Raw genomic sequence first — 22526 nt, forward strand, 5'->3', positions numbered from 1 at the left:
AGCATTCCAATGTGGCATCTATTGTTTGTTACTTTGAATGTTCTCATTAACTCAACACTTTTGAATGAGCCGTAGAGTTAAATTATTTCAGTATCTGAAAGTGAAGATATTATCTAGTAAGTTGCTGTTCTAGCATATTCTGATGGCTTGAAGGAGGTAATGAGGTTTCCAAAGGTGCCGGTTTGGAAGAAACTAACTGACCACAGACATCAGGCACAAACAAGTGTGTAATACAAAACTATAGCTGGGAATGTGAATAACCAATTGAAAAAACCCAGAAGTGTCTGGTTTAAATCTGGAGGATGAAATACGGATTCTACTGCAGAAAGCTTAATGAATCACTATTTGGAAAACTATAAAAAGGTTCTTCCTTCCCTGGATTCTTCTCCTCCCTTTATTGTTTTCCCTTCTCAGTCTCTTTTCTTTGCTTGCCCCTTACATCATTCCCTTAAATCCTTAAATCTTTGGGTCTACCTTGACCTACTATATTTTTACTCTTCAAACTCTTCCTTAATCTTACCCATTTCCATGATGTGGCAGAGATTGCCGTTTGTTAAATCAATACCTACTCATCCCTCTTCCTTAGTTAGCAGAACCCTGATTTCACACAGGGAGTTAATGGGCCCAGCTAAAACATCACGCTTCCTAACTTCTGTTACACCTACGTGGGGCCATATGGCTAAGATCTGGCTGAGGAGCTGTGAACAGAAGTGGGGTGCTAGATTTCAGGGGAGGCTCCTTCTAAAAGGTGCTAGAAATGCCGTCTCCTGCGCTGCCCACCTTCTTTCAGCTGCCTGCAATGCAGACATACTGGGCAGAGCTCAAAGAGCCACACCAGACCAGGAGATGACCTTGAGGAAGGAAAGCATGCAGAAAGCTGGGGGCCTGGCTCCTTGATGATAGGTTGTAGCCACCATATCAGCCCTGGAATCTGCACCTCCAGATCCAGAGATATTGATCTGAATTCTGTTAAAACCACATTACACCAGGCAACATAACCTTAATTGGTAAACATAAATTTTTATGTGGATACCTACCACATCTTTATCTCTAAACTCATCCCCCTGAGTCTTAGATTCATGTGTTGAAATAATTACTGAACATTTCCTTATTGACGTCCCTTAAGTACCTTAACATTATCTTCTCCACACTGAGCTCATAACATCCCTCCACTACTCTCCCTAATCTGGCTCCACCGTGTTTGGAATTTTACCACAGTTGCAGCATCCAAGGAGAACCCATATGGTGGTCCTGGACCTCCCTGCTTCCTCTCCCATCATTCCAGTCAGCCATCAGACCCTTCAAGTGCTTTTGTCCTCATAAATATTTACCAAGTCTGTCTCCTTACCCCTCCATCCCTCTCACACATCCCCAGTTCAGCTTCTCATCATCTTCAGCCTTTCCTGGGTGCATGAAAGGTGATTCTGTCTTTAACTCTATCATCCATACACGTAGTTTGTACACATGTCAAAAAGGATTTATTTAAAAAGCAAATTGGATCCCATCATCTCCTGCTTAAAACATTTCAAGAGCTCTGCAGCAACAGGCCCTTGATCTTGGCGCACAGGGTCATGGTCTGCTCCTACTTATTACATAATTTTCATCACCGCTCTTCTCTGTCCTGTATTTCATACTCGGGTAATACTGCAATTTTTAATTTCTAGAACATGCATGGATCTTCATACTCAGACCATTCCCTTTGCCTGGAACTCTCCTCCTTTCCCCTTAAATTTTCTTTTGTATAGTGCATATTCTTCCTGACCTAATTTGGTCCCATCTTCTGGGAAGCCTTCCTGGACTGCCATCCCCCCGCCCCAGACCAGTTTTCAGTGTGGAGGAGTGGGGGGTGGGGGTGGGGGGGTGGGGAATGAGGGAAGAGGAGGAAAGGGAATCTGAAATAGGATTGCCCGATTTAGCATATAAAAGTCCAGGATGCCCAGTTAAATTTGAATTAAAAAAAATAAATAATTTTTAGGTGTAGGTATGTCTGATGCAATATTAGGAACATGCCTATACTAAAAAGATATGTGGTTTGTTTAAAACTGGGCATTCTATATTTTACCCGGCAACCTTATATCGAAGACACATTAACATCTTCTTATTTTTGCCTCGGTCTCTTTCTGGCCTCACTTAAGAAAATACTGATAGCAAAGAATTGATCGGTTTTAAAAATCACTGTCTTGACTCCAGCCTGCGAGAACTCTTCCTTGAAGAAGGGAGAGAGGGAAAGAGGGAGAGTACAGAGAGGGAGCAAAGTTCACAAGAGCTGTTCACTTCTTTAGGTGCACAGCCCTCCCCATTAGAGTAGGGGCAGGTTTGAAATAAATCAGATCCTTGCCTACTGGATATTAATCGAGCTTGTTGAAGTGTCATCCTGAATCACTACAACCTGGCTTATCATCCTATTCTGAAGAGGAAGAAAATGCTTTAGCAGCTCACTGGAGCCTCAGGAAGGCTCTCCGAAGACAGCAGGGGGCAGGTATGTAGCGCCAGGTGTGGCTTCCAACAGGAGAATTGCTGAGAAGCTTTGTCACAGTGAGTGCAGATGAACTCAACCTGCCTGTTTGGCTGTTCCTTTGAAGGGGCAGAGAGGCAACTTACATTTCTTGGGTATCTACTGAATGACCTATTATGCCTAGCATTTCCTGAAAGTTCTGCAAACCCATATTCAGAATTTTGGTATCCTATGGGGGTCTAGTAGCTTTCTGTTGAGAATTAGGTCATAGGCACTTTGATGTAGGGTCTGCTTTTATAAAACAGGGCATTATATAATATATCTATAAAAGTAAATTTATCAGTAAATGATGCTGGACATTTTGAAGTATAAATATGAACTTTTTTTTTATCACTTCTTTTTTAGGGTTTGTTTACTTTTGAGAGAGAAAGGGGAGGAGGAGCAAAGAGAGAGAGGGAGACAGAGGGTCTGAAGTGGGCTCTGTGCTGATAGCAGAGAGCCAGATATGGGGCTTCAACTCATGAACCGTGACATTATGACCTGAGCTGAAGTCAGATGCTTAACCTACTGAGCCACCCAGGTGCTCTGATATGAACTTAAAAAAAAATTGTTTATTTATTTTTGAGAGAGAGAGAGAGCACAAGCAGGGAAAGGGCAGAGAGAGAAGGAGACACAGAATCCGAAGCAGGCTCCAGGCTCTGAGCTGTCAGCACAGAGCCCGACATGGGGTTCGAACCCATGAACCGTGAGATCATGACCTGAGCTAAAGTCGGCTCCCAATGGAGCCACCCAGGCACCCCTAAATATGAACTTTTTAAAAATAGTGAACAAGGATCTTGTAAAATCTGAGGGATTTTAGCCAGGTTATTTTAGCTGTGTCCACTGCTAGTTACAAATTTCCTTTTTCTCTGTGAAAGAGCTGTTGCTAACCCACAGCGTCTCTGCATTAGGTCTGCTCAGTTTCTTGCTTTTCTCCCTTCTCACAGCTGGAATTGCAACAGATGGGGTTATCGAGTGCAGAGAAAGAGATGAAATTAACACAGGTAATGAGCAGTACTTTTACTGATGGAGGAATTTTAGTTCATTTGGGAAAATTCCAGACGCTCAAGACTTGCAGTAAGATAAATCAAAACCTAGTTTTGGGAAATAAAAAGGGTAGAGCTGCAATTTAACATTTATCCAGAGCCAACATCACACTTAACATGGCGTAAGGAAGAGGAACAGCTTGGGCACTGGCCTCTGCCTGGTTTGTTGTCTAAGAAAAAAGCTTTTGGAAGTTGGAACCACTTCATATTTTAATTGGTTCACATGGGCATTTAAAAAGTGCATTTGGTTAAGAGGATGCCACTTGTTCTTTAGAGGCTGATAGTTTCTATTTATCTACATCTACTCAGGAAGCATTGGAGTAGGCTGATGCCACGGGGTGACTAAATGTCATAAAGGAGTTAGAGGCTGTTTTCACACTGAGAGGAACTAGGGCTTTAATGATCCTTGCAATCCTTCCTTTGTTTGTTCCTTCCTCCCCTCACTCCCTTCCTGCTTCCCTCCTCCTCTTTTCTACAGTATTTACTGAGTGTCTACTATTATTCTTGGTGTGAGAGATAGAGCAGTGAACAAAACAGACAAAAATCCCTGCATTCAGTATAGTCTAACTGAGGAGACAGATCTTAAAGAAGACAAATGTGAAAATACGGAGTACGGTAGAGTGACGAGCACCAAGGAGGAAACTAAGCGGGGGAGGAAGTTTATGTGCATGGTTGTTAATTTCAGATAGTGTGGTCAGGAAGCTCTCACTGAGATGATAGCATTTCAGGAAAAATCTAAAGAGGTAAGGAAGTAAGTCAGGTGGATTTTTGTGGGAAGAGCATTTTAGGAAGAGTGACCAGGAAGAGCAAAGGCCTGGAGGTAGGAATGTACCTACCTGTGTCTTTGAGGAATAGTAGCAGGCAGGCTGGTGTAAGGAAGGGTGAACTTAGTGAGACATGGCCAGAGAAGGGATGGGGGACCAGACTGCATGGGGCCTTGAGGTCTGTAAGGACTTTGGGCTTTACTCTGAGTGAGATAGGAAGTTGTCTGAGGGTTTGGAGCAGAGCAGAGACATGCACTGACTTATATTTTAAAGAGGTCCCATGGCTGCTGTTTTGACAATAGACTGAAAATGGGCAAGGGCAACATCAGGAATTCTAGTTACAATGCTATTACAACAGTCTAAGCAAGATGTGATGGTGGCATGGACCAGGCAGGCCATCAGAGGAAGGTGTAAGAATTAGAGGATTCTGCATATGTTTTGCAAGTAGAGCGAACAAATTATGCTAGTGGATTATGTGTATAGTGTGAGAGGAAGATAGAAATCAAGGATGATGCCAAGGTTTTGGCTTGATACTGAGATGGGGAAGATTTGGGGGCAGGCAGATTTTGGTTGGAAATGGCAAAAACTCAGTTTTTGCATGTTAACTTTGAGATGCCTGTTAGACATCCAAGTGGAGATGTCAATAGGCAGTTGGATATACTGGGCTGGTGTTCAGAGAAGCATCTTGGATGAGACAGGAATTTGGTAGTTATCAGCATGTGGATGGCATTGACGGTCATGAAGCTGGATGAAATCACAAGATAGGAAGGCAAAAATGTCCCCAAACTAAGCCACTGGATACTCCAAATTTGAGATTTGGGCAAATAATTAGAAAGTAGCCAGGAAAATGGAGGGAAAGCACCCTGGGAGGGAAGAGGGAAGCTAGGGAAGTTTGATAGGTCATACATAGACTCTGAGTGAAAACAGTGTTTTAAAGCAAAGAGTGACCAATAGTATCAAATGCTACTTATAGGTCTGCTAAATGTTGCCAACATGTCTGAGAATCCTTCATGTGGAAGGCCTTGGTAGCCTTAGCCGGAACAGTATTATAACTGAACTTGCCACTTGGGGTACATTAAATTGAATACAACCCAGGGGAGTGCTGAAGGGCAAAGAACTTTTTATTTGTTGCAAGTAACAAGACAGGGAGATAGCTCTCAAAGCCCTGTCTCCCTGTGGGGCTGGTCCAGGAGGCTTTGATTCAGTGTATTAGGGGTTTGATTCAGTGTATTAGGGTCAGGGAGCTTGCATATACATTAAGGAATTTATACATATTCTATTACTTAGGCACTTCAGTTTGATTGTGCATGGCTAGTAAGTCAACATGCTAGTGCCTACATTGTATGTTCAAAAAGTGTTGAAACTCACCCCCAGCCATAGGAGATCTTAGTATTACACTGAGCTAAAGGTAACTTTAAAACAACTCAGGAGGTCTTCTGTACAGGTTCTCAGCTCCAAAATGGCTTATACTGGCTCATGGAAGGGAGTATCGGGTGAAACACCTAGCTGGGGGTCTCCTTGGCAGGAGTTGCTGGTTTTGCAAAACAAGACACATTTCTTCCCTGCTTTTGTCCCTTCCTCCTCTTTCCTCCTGCTGATAGCTTTCTGCCCTCTGATCTAAGTAACTCCATTGCATCCTAGCTAATAGGGGCAGAGGTCTCCTGAGAAGGTGGACACTGTTGACTGGAGGCCCAGGAGGTCATGCTAGCAGCTGTCCTGGTGTCACTTCTTTTGGTCCCCAGGGGTCTTTTCCTTCTCAAGAGACCTGAATCTAAAAAGTATCTTTATTATTTATGTTAGCGATTTCCTTTGGTACATTTGGTGATTACATCTCTAGGGTAGTGCTGATGAACGGCCTGTCCTACAGATTCCTTTGAATGATGAACAAGCATTTCCATCCCTTGAGCCTCCACTAATGTGTTCCTTGCTTGGTCTGCCTTGCCTAGGGATGAGATTATGATAGGGAAAGATAGGATAAAATAGACAGAGGGGGGAAAGTTAGGACCTGAGGTCCCTGGGTGGGGAAAAACCATGTATGTTAAAACAATGCTGGGAGCATCTGACCAGAAGCAAACTCCCTCAGGCTTAAGGTTCCTCTTAGGATTGTAACAGATACCACATATTCCCCTCAGGTTTCCCTCAGGAATTTGACAATCAAAATACCTAACTAAAATAGGTAAACCATAATACTTATGTTACATGAGGGACAGCATGACCATAGTCTGATTCCTCACATGACAGATTCAAGCCAATCGGGAATGGACAACCCAGCACCTAGAGTTATCAAGCCAATAAGGGTAGAACCTGAGAAGGAACAAGGGGGAATGGAAGTTGGGTGGGGGGAATGACCAGAACCTTATAAAACAAAGTCCTTTGCTTATAGTCAGGGGTATTCACTTTTGAATGCCCCCTCTCTGTAAGGAGAGCTTTCATACTATTCTTACTTTCCAATCTTAGACTCTAATAAACTTTTGCCTGCTGCTCATTTTATTCTGTGTCCACCTCTTCATTCTTCGAAGCGGCGAGACAAGGAACCCCAGGTATTGAGGTAAAAAATCCTGCAGCAATATGACCTGTAATGTTCCGAACTGACAGGATGGGCCTGGATGCCGGCTTCGGTATCAGTGCTGTGATGGAGGACATGCTTGGTCACACAGAAGTAGAGAGGAAAGGAGGAAAAGATTGAAAGTAGTGAGTATAGAGAACTCTTTCAAGGAGTTTTACTATAAAGGGAAGGACTCCCTTCAACCTCTCCTTCGTTCCCCTCCTGTCCCCTCACTCTTTTACTTCTTATTTCCTTTCCTTCTAATTTTCTGAGAAGATATTAAAGGAAAAAGAAGTTCAAGGCCTCTAGAATCCTTACAGCTTCTAGATGTTAGAAGAAAGAAGGCTTTAAAATAATAGGAAGAAAGAAAGAAGGAAAAAGGAAGAGAGAGAGAGGGAGGGAAGGAGGAGGGAGTCCAGGACAAACATTGTAGGATTTAGTCACATCGTTCCTTTCCAGTTCCACTACTTTACTGCTCCGTTACCTTGACCATGTTATTTAACATGTCTGTGTCCTAGAGACCTCATCTATATAAAAGGAAGAATTTCTCCCCCACTAAGGTTACTGTGGCAAAGTTCTGCATAAGGCATAAAATACCACGAGGAATGATAAGGTGGCCTTGGTGGGAACTGAAAAAATATTTAGAGAATTGAAGAGTAATTTGCAACAGATGTTGACCTTTTTTTTCAAATTGAAAAAAGATTAGCATATTCTATTTTAGATTTAACAATATAGGTTATATTTTCTTTGATGAGAAGAAATAAATACTATTTTTATGCAAGTAGTATGTGTATAATTCTATACTATCTGTCTTTATTTCCATGCTCTGGGACCTTAATTGGGAAAACAAAGCAAAAATACACACTGGTTTAAAATGAAAAGAAAATGTAAAAGTTTGTTATGTAGAATACAGTAAGAAAATTTCTTTTTCTGTTATCAGTTTACAAAATGCAATATAGGCAAAAATGTTATGGCAATTTTTTCAGAGTTCAGAGTATACACTAGCAATGTATGCATTACATTAAAAAAATAATGAGCTAGTCATTAACATTGTCTCATTTACCATACACTTAGGTGGCAAAAGTCAATTGTTATTCTAATTCTGGAATTCAGGCCTGAGATGTATGGCCCTGCCTCTGTTGGAAGAGTTGGAATGAATTGGGACCTCATAGGAATTATAATTCTAGGAACTTGTGTCTTGTAAATAGAAAGATTATCAAGTGACAATAGGATCATGATTCTTGGCATAATTTCTGCTTCTGCCAAGAAACCAACACAGTTAACTAAAACCTCATTCAAAAAGTATCCAAAATAGAAATGCAGAAGGAAGGGTACCTCAGCCACACCTTTAAAATTGCCTGTAGCTTTGCGGTGCCTGGGGGACTCAGTTGGTTGAGCCTCTGACTTCAGCTCAGGTCATGATCTCCTGGTTTGTGAATTTGAGCCCCACATCTGGCTCTCTGCTGTCAGCCATTTCAGCATAGAGCCCGCCTCTGACCCTCTGTTCTCTTCTCTCTCCGCCCCTCCCCTACTTACTGTCTCTTAAAAATAAACAAACATTTAAAAATCACCTGTAACTTTAGGAAGAGTGTGGCCCCATGAATCAATGCATACAAGACCCACTTGACACCTGAGAATGCCAAGCTCTCCTGTAACCCTGGTAGCTCTGATATTTTTAAAAAAGCAAGCTATTCTTTTTTCTTTTTTTTAATATTTATTTATTTATTTTGAGAGAGAGACAGTGAGAGAGAGTGGGAGGGGCAGAGAGAGAGGGAGAGAGAGAGAGAATCCCAAGCAGCTTCCACACTCATCTTAGAGCCCTATGCAGGGCTTGATCCCACCATCCTGAGATCACAACTGGAGCCAAAATCAAGAGTCAGATGCTTAACTGACTGTGCCACCCATGCACCCTGCAAGCTATTCTTTTCTTTTTTTAAAATTTTTTAAATGTTTATTTTATTTCTGAGGGAGAGAGAGACAGAGTACAAGCGGGGGAGGGGCAGAGAGAGAGGGAGACACAGAATCCGAAGCAGGCTCCAGGCTCCGACCTGTCAGCACAGAGCCTGATGCGGGGCTCGAACTCACAAACTGTGAGATCATGACCTGAGCTGAAATCAGACGCTTAACCAACTCAGCCACCCAGGCGCCCCTGCAAGCAATTCTTTTATATGATTTTCAAAATCTTAAAAAGCAAGGATGAATAGCAACATTTAAGTTGAATTGTTAGTATTGGGTTTACCAGTTGGGAAACTATGAGAACAGATCCTTTTCCACCTAAGACCCCCACTTTCCTATCCAGTACCTTCCTGTTACCTTCTCCTTATTTCATCCCTCTTGGCATGACATACACACTTCTGCCCATCTCTTGCCTCCACTCTTTTCTCTCAGACAGACGTATTTAAAAACAAAAGCTTTAGTGATGAAGAATAGTTTCTCAGTTTGAAGGGCTGCTTTCAGGTCATTTTTAGCTATTTTCTGGAATTTACATGCTGCAGGCACTTGGTAAGTGCAGCTAATGAAAGCTCATGTGACGATTGTCATCTGTGCTGCCCACAGAAACACTTACAGTAGAGTCACCGTGATAAGTATGCTTTTACAAATGTTCACCTTTTTTTTTTTTTTTATTTTTTTATTTTATTTTTGGGACAGAGAGAGACAGAGCATGAACGGGGGAGGGGCAGAGAGAGAGGGAGACACAGAATCGGAAACAGGCTCCAGGCTCTGAGCCATCAGCCCAGAGCCTGACGCGGGGCTCGAACTCACGGACCGCGAGATCGTGACCTGGCTGAAGTCGGACGCCTAACCGACTGCGCCACCCAGGCGCCCCACAAATGTTCACCTTTAAAGTTATGTTCTTGAAACATAGGGGAACTGCTATGGACAAGATAGTGTTGCCCACCCCTCAAATCAATCTTGCCTGACAGCTGCCAATGTGATATTCCACCAGCCCCAATTCCCTGGGCTCAAGATCTGGTTGCCTGGGTGGTTCCAGCTGAGGGTGTGCTAGAACTAGCTGGATACCATTCTGTTCTTTCTGTTTCCCACCTTTTCTATTGTTCTGGACTTTCTCTTAGCAAACACAGCACAAAAGAGAAAGAGCTACACACACACACACACACACACACACACACACACACTTCTTGTCCCAGTCCTGAACCTCTAAATGATGCTCCTAATAATTGAGTTCTAATGAAATTGTCAAATGTGCTAGTTGGTGACTGAATAGGATTCAAACAGGACTCCCTGCTGCATCTCATAAAGTCTTGTTTGGATGATTGTATCTAATTATTAACGCATAGGAAATCCTGATAGGATCACGTAGAATTTTCAGAGATTTTGCCAGTTCTACACACGAGTCAGAGAGTACATGACAAAGCAATGCTGTATTATAGATGCCCCTGTATTCGGCACTCTTCGGGCCCTCATAGAGTGACCACGTGGTTTGTTGACCTCCGAAGGAGTGCAAAACTTAGCTTGCAGATTTGTAACTTTGAACTGGAGGAAACAATGTCAGCTGGGCTGTCATGCTGCTTTTGCTTCTCTGTATTTGCCCCAGAGGAGTGCCAGGCTCTCTTGAGGACCTTATGGTTTGATCTCATTTTATCTTTCAAAACTTCTCCTTCACATTAACTTTCATTTCAATAGATCCATGAGAAATTGTGGCAGCTCTAATAACATGAACGATAAAAAAAAAAATCCCATAACATCAAGGTTGCATATTTCCTACTGATTAGTGGTTTTCTCTTGATTAAATTATGCATTTTTAATACAAGTCCTTTATTTCTCACCAGTAACACATGGCAGAGTCATCCCTTGATATAGACCAAATGCATTTATGGGTCCCTGTCTAGGCATATATGGAACTGCTTTGAACTTCAGGCTGTGTGTATGAAAGGCATCCAAAATGCTTAATAAACGCTTCAGTTACAACTTCTTACATGGTCTCTCTGAGGGGACAAGTAATCTTCTCACTGTTAAGCTAGTCAAGGGAAATGGAGACATTGAAGGTGGGTGGCTTGTCCAAGGTCACTAAGAGACTTACCATCAGACTAGCGGAGTGGCCGAAAGATCGAAATCCCAGACTAGAGTTGTCTCCAAGTATGTTCGATTTCCAACTGGTTTAGTAACCATGTGGGGTGTCACTGTGGTGCACTTTTATTTGTTAGCACCAAACATCCAAACATATTGATCGTTTTATATTGGCTTCTAAAGTACCTTAATCTCAGTAACTTCTTTATGTTTTATGTGATGCTCAGGGAAATCTCGGCCGGATTTTTGAACAATTTATGGATAGGCAGACAGTGAATGGGGCCTGAGGGCCTTCTTCCCTCTGATTCTTCTGTTCTGAATTTCAGAATGCTACATGTTCAGAGTAAAGGCTGCACAAAAGACATTTTCAGAGTAATTTAGAGCAAGTTGTTATGTGTACTTTATCAGCACAGATTTTCTTATCCTAACTAGATATCCAGGCTCTTTTGCTGGTCATAGGCTCTTTGCGTGAATGAGTACACGTGTTTGGCAGGGAATCTCTACATGCAGTGATTCTGGAAGAGGGCTGGGCCCAAGGAGGCCTCGTTTGTCCTGGTGTGGCCCAAGATTCCCCAAGCTTGGTATTGTAAGGTTTCGTTGGAAAGGAGGTAACAACACCAATTAACTCTGGATTATTAGGATAGCCTTTAATCTGTTTCCCTGCATCTGTCCTTGATATTCCCAGTCTACATTGTACCTCATAGCCAATGCGAGTTTCCTAAAATACAAATCTTGTTAAGCATTGTCCTGATTAAATGTTCTTGGAGTAGCACCCCGTGTTCATCAGGTTAAAGCACGGTTATGCCGTGCTAGCAAATTAGCTGAAAATCTCAGTGGCTTTACAAAGCAAATGTTCAAGTCTTACTCATATGTGTCCCCTGTGGTACTGGAGTATGTAACTCTGCCTCACACAGTTACTCAGGGATCCAGGCTGGTGGAGGCTCAACCATCTGGATGTTGCTGGTGACTCTAGCAAGCGTGGGGAGCACATGAAGACGCTGCATGGCTTTTCTTTGCTTTGAACCAAAAGTGACATATATCACTTCTGTCACAGCCTATTGGCCAGAACTGGCCCTGCAATCCCTTTACCTCCAAGGTTTGGGAAATGTAATCTTTCATGTGCCCAGGGGAGAGGAGAACAGGTATTGCTGAGCAGTGGTTAAGTTGACTGCATTCTTCACTGCACTTGTCACGGAGGTTTTTCATATTTGCTCCTTGCCTCAGCTGTGACTTCATTCTGCCTTTCCCCTCCCCCCCCCCCACTTCTCATTTAAATCCAGTCATGCTGAACTTCCTGCAGTTCCCACATTGTGCTCTGCTGTCTCTCACACTTTCGTATGCACATACACTGTTTCCTTTGCCTAAAACACCTCTGCCAACCCTTGTGCACTCTTTATAGTTCAGTAGTTCTACTATTGTTTTCTCTGGGTGTGAAGATTTTCCTGACTACCCCACCGCCAGGATGGAATTTTTAGCTGTTCTCTTGATCCCATAACACCTTGTGCGTAATAAATATCTCTGTGACATTTATAATATGGCACTCAAATGATGTGTTGACTCACTTTTTCTTCCTAGTAGACTATCACGAGGTAACTTGGGAGCAGAGACCATGTTTTAATTAACCTCAAATCCCCAGCATCCAACACTTGGCATATAGTAGATGTTCAGTAAGTATTTGTTAAGTGATTACATGAATCACAAATTTGCGTCTTTGTTAGGTGAAAATGGAGGTTGGATTTCGAAGCTAGGAAGTTAAAATAAAGGATTTATATAAAGTATATAATAATTGATATCTGATCTTTTTGGAAGTCCATATTCACACAATTAATCAGTCTCTTTTTAAGAATAACTTTTGTATTTATCTTGGATTAAAATCAGAGGATTAAAACCCTCTGAAAAGGGTTATATCATCTAGATGAAGGATTTCTTCTTTCCTTAAGAACGATCTTTTTCTTTTAATGTTTATTTATTTTAGAGGGAGAGAGAGAGTGCGTGTGCAAGTGGAAGAGAAGCAGAGGGAGAGGAGACCAGAGGATCCGAAGCGGGCTCCACACTGACAGCAGAGAGCCTGCTGTGGGGCTCAAACTCATGAACCCATGAGATCATGACCTGAGCCGAAGTCAGAAGCTTAATCAAATGAGCCACCCAGGTGCCCCAAGAATGATCTCTCCTTAAATCAGTTTACAAATTTCCCATCTTTTACACCTGTGTTTTCTATGCGCATAATTGCCTATATGGGAATAAGTTGTCCAAGCCCATCATCACACTGGAAGCCATGACATACCTTCACTTGTCATTTTCCTTGAAATTCTAGGGGAAAGTTCATGCTGCTGATTATACTGACTCTTTGTGTGAGATTTCCGTTTTGCCTCTGTTATGGGTTGAATTGTGCCTGCCTAAAAGAGATGTTTATGTACTAACTCCTGGCACCTGTGATCTTATTTGAAAATAGGGTCTTTACAGATGTAATCAATTTAAGGTGAGCTCATGCTGAATGAGGATGGGCCCTTATAAAAAGAGGACAAGGCACTCGGGAAGAATGCCAAGTGATGATAGAGATAGAGATCAGAGTGGTGACACTGTAAGCCCAGGAATGCCAAGGTTTGGTGGTCACCACCAGAAGCTAGCCAAAGAATGATCCTACCTAGTGTCTGAGATGTTAGCATGGAGCCTAGATTTCAGACTTCTAGCTTCTAATGCTGTGAGGTAATACATTTCTGTTGTTTTAATATATCCATTTTATGGTACTTCGTTGGGGAAGCCATAAGAAGATAATATAGCCTCTTTCTAATTTTTTTCTTATACTACACACATATTCTGTGCAAGCCCAGGCTTGCAAACTAGCATGCAAAAACAAAGCAACTCTGTGAGCCAGTGAAGGGTTGACTATACTTTTTTTTTTTTTTTTTTTCCAAAGGAGATGATTGTAAACAGTCTGGTAAAGGGATGTTTGAAAACAAGAGAAACAATCAAAAACCAGTAGTAACTCCTTAACTCAGATCTCAGACTGCAATTCTTGTGAGGATAGCTCCAGATAAACCAAGGCTGAGAAGAAGGCAAGAATCCTTCTGTTGGATTGAAGACAGTGTCCGGATGGCCAGGAGAACTAAGTGGCTGAATTTTGCTGGATTTAGTCAATTGACACTCAAGGCTTGTGCTCACTTGTTTATGTGCCTTCCTAAATTATACTGGTTGGAAAGTTAAAAATATATTTTCAGGAATCTATTGAAGCTGGCGTTCTGGAAGGAAATCATGTTCTGGCAGTAGCATGTACTCAAGAGAGATCTGGAAGGTGGAAGTGAGGCAGAGGTCATTATCCTGGTGCTGCTGCAGCAGGCAAGCAAGAGTCGTGTGTCAGGAGGCAGCTAGAGTACCTGGCTGAGAATTTCAGAGTCTGGTCAGTAGCTTTGTGGGTGTCCAGAGAGAGTTGTGGAATTGGTGGCAGTAATTTCTTGATTCAGGGGTGGAACTTCAGCACTGTGTTCCTATCTTCAAAAATCCATGGTGGTATGACCCTGACACCTGATACCCCATCTTTTGTTAGAGCTTTGCAAACATGTGATGCCCTGTATTAAATTTCAGGCTGTTAACAATACCAGATTTCTGTTTCTTGAAGTAAATTCTGGCTAATGGGAATTTGGATTAGTTATTTGACTTGATTGGATTTGAAGGCAGTGATATTTCTGTTACTATGGGAAAACTGGATCCTGGTAGTCTGTGGCATGCAGTGGCATGAGTTCCTTAAATTATCACATAGGTTCCCCAGGGATAATGTAGGCTTTAGAAGACTGAGGGGCTTTTCTGAGAGACTCTTCTAATAGGAATGAAGACTGCAAAGACTGTGGGGTGGTATGGCTGTGGTATGAACCTTCTGTGTCTCCTATAAAAAAAATTTCTTCTCCCTTAAAGTTACAGGCTGATGTAACTGCAATCTGATCTTATGAGTTACTAAATTATAACATAAGTTGAATTCACAGCCTTACCAGAGTTTTTTTTTGGGGGGGAGGAGGGGGTGTTAATATTCAGACATTGATTGGGAAAGACTGGGACCCTAAGAATTAAAATGGGGACATTTTAGTGGACTCAAATGAATCTGAATAGCTTGAGGAACCAAACCCCTCTGAGCTTCCCTTACCGTCAGAGGCAGCTCCTCCTTCCTGTTTGTGGGGCTGGTCCCAGATTGACTGGACAACTTGTAAGGACCTCTCTTGAGGCAATTACTCTGAAAGGATATGTCAAGTCTCCTCATGCTGTATCCCTACCATTTTTCGATACCTTGACATAAGTCAATCCCAGCATATCCCAGGAGCAGGTACAAAGCTAATCCAGTAGAAAAAGCTTAAACATAAAAAGACTTGCTAAACATCAGCAGAAATCTGGAAAACATGTAAGAATGGTTTCTAAGTGTGCTAGTCCAGAAAGGAGAGCATATATTTTTATATTGGGCTACATTTAAGGATATGGGTAGACTAACACAATATTATTGTTATTATTATTTTTTTTTTGAGAGAGCACATGTGCGCACGAGTGGGTGAGGGGTAGGAGAGGAAGAATCTCAAGCACCCTCCACACCCGGTGCAAAGCCTGACTTGGGGGCTTGATCTCAAGACTATGAGATTATGACCTGAGCTGATATCAAGAGTCAGACACTTAACTGACTGAGCCACCTAGGTGCCCCAAGAGATTCTGAATTTAGTGTGTCAGCTCAACGATGGGAATCGTTCTAACAATTTGAAGTGGCCATCGTCTGCTACTTCAGCATTCAGGTGTAGCGGATCACTAGCTCCTCCCTTGGTGTGATTGAGGGCTTGGGATCCAAGCCCCAGAACTGCAGCACTGTGATGGGGTGGGCTATTGGTCTTAAGTGGCAACTTAGTATTTTACCTGAAGTGATAGCGTTCCATGCTCAACCATAGATAATTCCTGTGGAACTTTATAGGAGTCCATCTTATTGCAGGAAATTAGTTTTGGCAAGTTAACCCTTATCTTTTACTTGGTTGTTTGACTAAGATCTAAACTCAGTGCTGGTCAATACTAAATCAAGTTGACTTGGCAAATATTGTGTGGAAGAAAAAATACAAAGACTTGGGTGATGAGAATATTAAAATATACTTTATGATATGTTATTCATTTTTTTTTCTCACATTTTGGTCTAAGACCAAGGCGTCAGCTGGTTTAGTTTCTCCTGAAGCCTCTCCTTGGTTTGCAGATGAATGCCTTCTTGCCATGTCTTCACATGGCATTTTCTCTGTGCATGTGTGTGATACTTTAATTTATAAGAATACGGATTTGGTCTCCATTACTGTTTCTGGCATAAAGCTCCTAAAACCCTTGGAATTTTCTAAGTAATAAGAGCCATGATGTATCTTAATATTGATCACAAACCTCTTTCAACCACACCTGAGTTTATGTTAATGAGGAGACTTTTGGAAAGCATCTGAGGATGGGGGCTGGTTGCCAGGGGAACCAACCTTGTGGTTGGAGGGTTGGCACTTTCAGTCCCCCCTCCCAGAATTCTGGGCTGGAGAGAGGAATTGGAGCTTGAGTCAGTGGCCGGTGGCTAATGAATTAACGAATTATGCGTATGTCATGTCTCCAGAAAAGCCCAGAAGAATGGGGTTTGGAGAGCTCCTAGGTTGGGGTACGTGTGGAGACTTAGGAGAGTGGAATGCTCAGAGCATGAAAGCTCTGTGCCTTTTCCCGCATACCTTGCTCTATGCATCTCTTCTATCTGGTTCCTGAATTCTACCTTCTTATAGTAAACTGACAATCCTGTAAGTAAAATTGAGTTCCATGAACATAAGTAGCAAATGAATCAAACCTAAGCAGAGGGTCATTGGAACCTCTTACCTATAGCAGGTCACCCAGAAGCACGAGTGCATCCCAGACTTGCATTTGGCATCTAAAGTGCGTGCATGCATGCAGTCTTACAGGACTGAGCTCTGAACCTATGGAATCTGAGACTATCTCTGGGTACATAGTGTCAGAATTGAGTTGAATTGTAGGATTCCCAGCTGTGTTAGAGAACTCCTGGGTGGTGTGGGGCAAAAGCCCACACATTGGAATTGGGTGCAGAATTGTTAACGTGTATCCGAGCATCCCTAGCATCTTCTCTGTGTGTCCAAATTTCCTCTTCTTATAAGGACACTAGTCAGATTTGATTAGGGCTCACCCCAGTGTTCCCATTTTAAATCATTTCTTATAGGCCCTACCTCCAAATACAGTCACATTCTAAGGTTCTGGGTGTTAGGGCTTTAGCACTAGAATTTTGGGGAGGGGACACAATTCAGCCAATTCAATAGAGAATACAGTAAAGATAGAATTATTAGAGTGATTTGACCACCAGGACTTCTGTGGGGAAAAACTGATGATGGTTTCCACATTGAATCAAATGGGCAGGCTATTAAGTTCTTTTTGACCTTTATAACTAAAGCAAATAAAACAAAACCTTAAGGTCTGATAAATGGAAACTGACTTGAGTTGATGCATCAAGGCCCCTCATCCAAATTTCTGTTTGAGAGCGTTCTTACAACCACAGCTGCTTGACCCACCATTAAAATACCTGCCACACTTGTGTAAGTGTGTTTGCTAGCTCTTTTCCTAGCCTTCCTCAGGTGATTTGCCATTTGACACTCGAACACTGAAAAAAAGAAAAAAAAAAGACAAACTAGTTTTTTTAAGGGTTATTGATCAGTGACTTTCAAATAATGATAATCCCTGGAGATCTAGAAAACACTGTGGGCCTCAAGTCAGAGTGGGTCTTATTGAGGATCAGGCAATGAATGGATTAAGGGCTATTTTGGTATTAAGAGCCAAGTAAAAACTATTAGAACTGCTCTTCCTTTTCAAAGTAGTAAATCAAAATCAGTGCTGTATCTCTGGGGGAGAGAATCACAGAGATTAGTGCTACCACCAAAGTGGGGATGGATAGGTGTTGACCTCAGAGAAGGAAAGCAGATTATTTTAACCAAGTAGTAATTCCATTTAGTTTCTTTGCTAGAATCAACATAGTCCCTGACATGCAGCTATAATTCTGGTGAGCTTTTTTTCTCTTTATCCCCCAAAAAAGAGCATCAGAAGCAGTTTGCTCTTAACCTGACAAGAACAGGAGTAGACATCTTACTTTGGGTCTAGGTGGTCTCTCTGACTCTCTGTCACAATCTACTCCACAGGACATGGGATGATTATGTCACTCCATAGCCTATCATATTGGCCCACCATATGGATGGTGAAAGCTGATAGAATCAGATGAGTAGGCAATAGCAGGTATTCAGTGTTTCTTGAACAATCAAAGATGATGGATCATTAAAAAAAAATCCAACCTATTCAGACCAAAGCTTTTGTAAAATACCATAAAAATAAATTACTATGAAATTACTACTAAAAAATTTAAAAAAAGGTATGAAAATAAAAATCCTATTATTAAAATTAGATTCTGGCAAATTACTGTAAACATTAAATTTTTTTTTTTTTTTACATTTATTTATTTTTGAGAGACAGAGACAGAGCACAAGTGGAGGAGGGGCAGAGAGAGAATGAGACGCAGAATCCGAAACAGGCTCCAGGCTCTGAGCTGTTAGCGTAGAGCCTGACATGGGGCTCCAACCCCCAAACCGTGAGATTATGACCTGAGCCGAAGTCAGATGCTTAACCGACTGAGCCACCCAGGTGCCCTTATAAATGTTTTCTTTTTAAATAAACATTTCTAAGTACTTTCAATGTCTATACTCATTAAGGATCAGTAATGGTTTACTATGCAGATCACACTTTGATTAGAATTGACCTGCATGCCTTTATAAGGCTTATGTTTACCAGAGGATGGCATGTAGACTCCACGTAAATTTAGAGATCTGTGACTTCAGTGAAGTTTTTGGGAATCCAGTGATGTGGGACATGCCAAGATATCCCCACTCAAAGCAAAAGACAAGCTGATGTACCGTGTAAGTGCTAAACCTACACACACATGCATATACATGCGCTTATGACCACAAATCTTGATAGGCTTTATAGATATTTGGAGGCAACACGTACATATTTTGGTCCTCTGTTATTACCCAATAATCCCATTAGGTTGCCAGTTTTGAATGTGGTCGAGAGTAAGAAACAGTTCTTCAGCAGCTCTAGACTATAATGCAATCAGCTCTCCCAGAATGTCTTTTACTTGACTTTTTAATCTGTCCGTCCAGGGGTCCAAAAAAGCAGAAAGGGATTCTGTGTAGAGATTCTATTGCAGCCCCCTAGGATTATGAAGCAAATCATGGCCTCTGTCTCAGCGTTTTCAACAGAAATGGAACCAGTAGGATGGATCGGTAGGTGTACAGGTAGATGGGTGTAAGTGATTGTGGAGGCTGGCAAGTGTGAGGTTTGTAAGTCAGGCCGGCAGCTGCAGACTCCCAGACAGTAGCTAAAGTTGCTGCCCTGAGGCACACAATACATCTTTCTTGTCCTGTCCTCCTCCTGTTTTCCTATGGGTAGGGGTTCAACTGATAGCTCTCCAGCTAACTCAGACAAGCCAAGGTTTTGGTGGAGAGCCGTTTATAGCCTTTCCTGAGAGAAACTTGAGCCCTGGTGGCATTTTACCTCATTCTGTCCACACTGCATTATTCTGCCTCTTCATGTGGCCTCTGGATCTCCTTTGTTATCACATTAAATCTTACGGTTTGCTGTATCTCCTCAGAGATTAAAGTATTTTCAAATCTTATTTACTTTTAATTTTAATATTTGAAATATGTTTGTTTTTGAATGAACTTACCCCTATAACTCTCATTATAAATACAAAAGTAGTTAAAGCAATTTTTAAAAATCCTTTTGATCTCCTGCATAGAGAATGCCTCCAAATTGTTTTGAACCTTTGACAAAGGGCGTGTGTTAGGCTGTTCTGTTAGAGTACTAAATGTTTACCTGTCTGGCATATGCTCCTTTTCTGTGAAATGTGGTGTTTGTGTTTCTGGAATGGCTAATGGATCAAATTCATGGCTTTTGAGCTTATGCTGGAGAATGGCACAGTTCATAGGTCTGTGGAAAAACAGAAGTTTCTGAAGCTTCAATTGTCTATATGACAGTCTGGGTGATGCCAGAATTCAGTTATGAAAGGTTTCTGGCAGTTCTGTTTCGCAGTCATACTACTGGCTTGGCATCTGAAATACAGATTATGAGATCTTCATGGTTAAAAAAAAAACAATAAAACCCCCCCAAACAATACACCCACTCCCTCCCCCACCCCCAAAACCCCACCAAAACTCCACAAGCAAATCTGTGCACCATCTCAATCTATTTTTTGGCACATATATCCTTAATTTATATTTATTGTTTTAATGGATCTGTAGTTCTCATTGATTCTTTAATTTACTCCTTTGTTGTTGTTGTTGTTTATCTATTTATTTTGAGAGGGAGAGAGAGCACAGGTAGGGGTGGGGCAGAGAGAGAGAGGACAAGAGAGAGTATCAAGTAGGCTCTGCACCGTTATTGCAAAGCCTGATGTGGGGTTTGAACTCATGAACTATGAGATCATGACCTAAGCTGAAGTCCAATGCTTAACTGACTGAGCCATCCACGTGCCCCTTTAATTTACTCCCTTAACACAAACTGGTTTAAGTAAAATTTTGTCAGAATGAATTCTTTTCTGATTCTTTCTTGGCATGACACTGGACAAAATAAAACCACAAGGAAAGAAGAGTCTGTTTTACTCAGCCCAGTTAATTATCTTTGAATCTGGGGGCACTTATCACGCTTCTGAGTGTTATCCATTGAATTTATGGACAAGGTTATTTGCGAAATTGAAATGTAGAAAGAGAATAGGATAAGGCACTCTAAGCCAGGGCTTGTTCTGTAACATAGAAGTCTACTCTTATTTGAACAATGATCCAATGGAGAGGTAGATCTTGAGGTCAGCATAGACTCAGAGCTATCCTCATATTTTGTGTGTGGGGAAAACATATTCCTCAATAGAAACATAATTTGTATCAGGTAGGAGCTTAGGGAGAACTGCTTAATGAATGTAAATAATATTTTCCAGCTTTATGGTGGTAGAAAACAAGTTCCATCTTTATTGGATGGGCAGGCAAAATGGTAGCCAGAAATTGGCATAGAGGATAAAAGAAATTTACTGTTCAAGTGAAATAGCTTGGGGCTACACTTGGATGTAGAAGAGGCAGAACATTGACTTAAATTTGGGCAAGCTGGAGTAGGTAAACAAGAAGATAGGACAGGACATGAATAAATATGGAGGTAGAGTAGTTAAATGAAATTATTAAAATAAATTTTCTCTCTTTGTAAAATAAGAGAGGCTAATTCTTGTAGCGTCTCATACCTGGGTTATTGCAGTGGTCTTTTCCTTAACATTTCTCAGAGGTGTGTCTAATATTAAACCCTTGTGTCTTCTTGAAAGTGAGAGGATGAGTATCAAGTTATCTAAGAGCTGCTCAAAGACTTGCCTCCATTTCTGCATGGGGGTGAGAGCTGATAGAGGGAAAATGATAGAATTTGTCTCTCTTCCTGCTTTAACTTGCGTACGTTTTTATACCCTTTAGGAGGCTCAATGCTAAGGTTTGACAAGTTGCTTTTCAACTGTCTCTTGTAATTTTCATGTAGTTGATCTTGTACCTAACTTAGACTATGGGAGTGTGTTTGGGAAGATTGAGGAAGAGCAGGAACTGCTGATTGACCTGTGAGCTGGACCTGAGTAATCAAAGGCTCTCCCTCTCCTCTGTTCTTGGAATGTTGGTTCTACATGCTTCTCCCGCTCCCAGAAGCTGCTTCAAGGATATCTCCTTGAGATAGTGTGTTGTATTGGGAACACCCGTGTGGTATATATGGCTGAACTCTGTTAAGTGAGGCCTCTTTAAGAACATTTAAGATTTGACAGGGGCAGGGGTAGGGCAGGGTACAGGGATCCACTCATCTTGCTGTTGCCCAGGACAAGCCTTGTACACAAATTCTCTTTGCTTGTTAAAACTGCCACCTACCAACCTGGAGTGGCCTGCCTCTGTTTTAGGTCTCTCCCTGCCTTCTGAGTAGAGAAGCGAGTTTCAGATTATACCCAGGAAGCTCCTGAGAAAGTTAAAACACCAACAATTGGCCAGCCAGCCAGAAAACCATAGAAATGGGCCTTGGGAATGAGGTATCCAAATGGGGAAATTTCAAGATGGTTGGCAACGTCTATTTGAGGAGGGGTAGTCCTTGTGTTAGATGCTTATGATCACCTGTGAGTTCTGGAAGGCCCTGAAAATGCAGCCAGTCTAATGTGCTTATTGGAGGAAATTCACATAGCACACTGTGGCAAAGAAAGGAAACGAATGTCTGCTGCGGTGGGCTGGCCTCTACAGTGGGCAGTTCTGCTGGTCACCAGTGCTCAACTAGGGGTTGAAACTTGGGTCAGAAATCAGGAGAGCAGAAGTTAAAGGAGGGTATGGGAGTGTCCACTACGCTACTAGCTTTGGGACTGGCAGACCAGGTGGGAGAGCAGGTAGTAAGTTAGAGGCCATACCATGCTGTTTTGCAAAGCATAGGAGGGCACATAATGCCTCAGATCTGGGTACTGTGACAAAGCCTGATTAGGATGCTATTGGGCATGTATTCTCTGAGAAAGTGATGAAAATAAAGAGGAAGATGTGGTGGTAATTGATGAGGAAGCACACAACATGCCCCAT

The sequence above is a fragment of the Leopardus geoffroyi genome, chromosome B1 (assembly GCF_018350155.1).
Source record: "Leopardus geoffroyi isolate Oge1 chromosome B1, O.geoffroyi_Oge1_pat1.0, whole genome shotgun sequence".
Lineage (NCBI taxonomy): Eukaryota > Metazoa > Chordata > Mammalia > Carnivora > Felidae > Leopardus > Leopardus geoffroyi.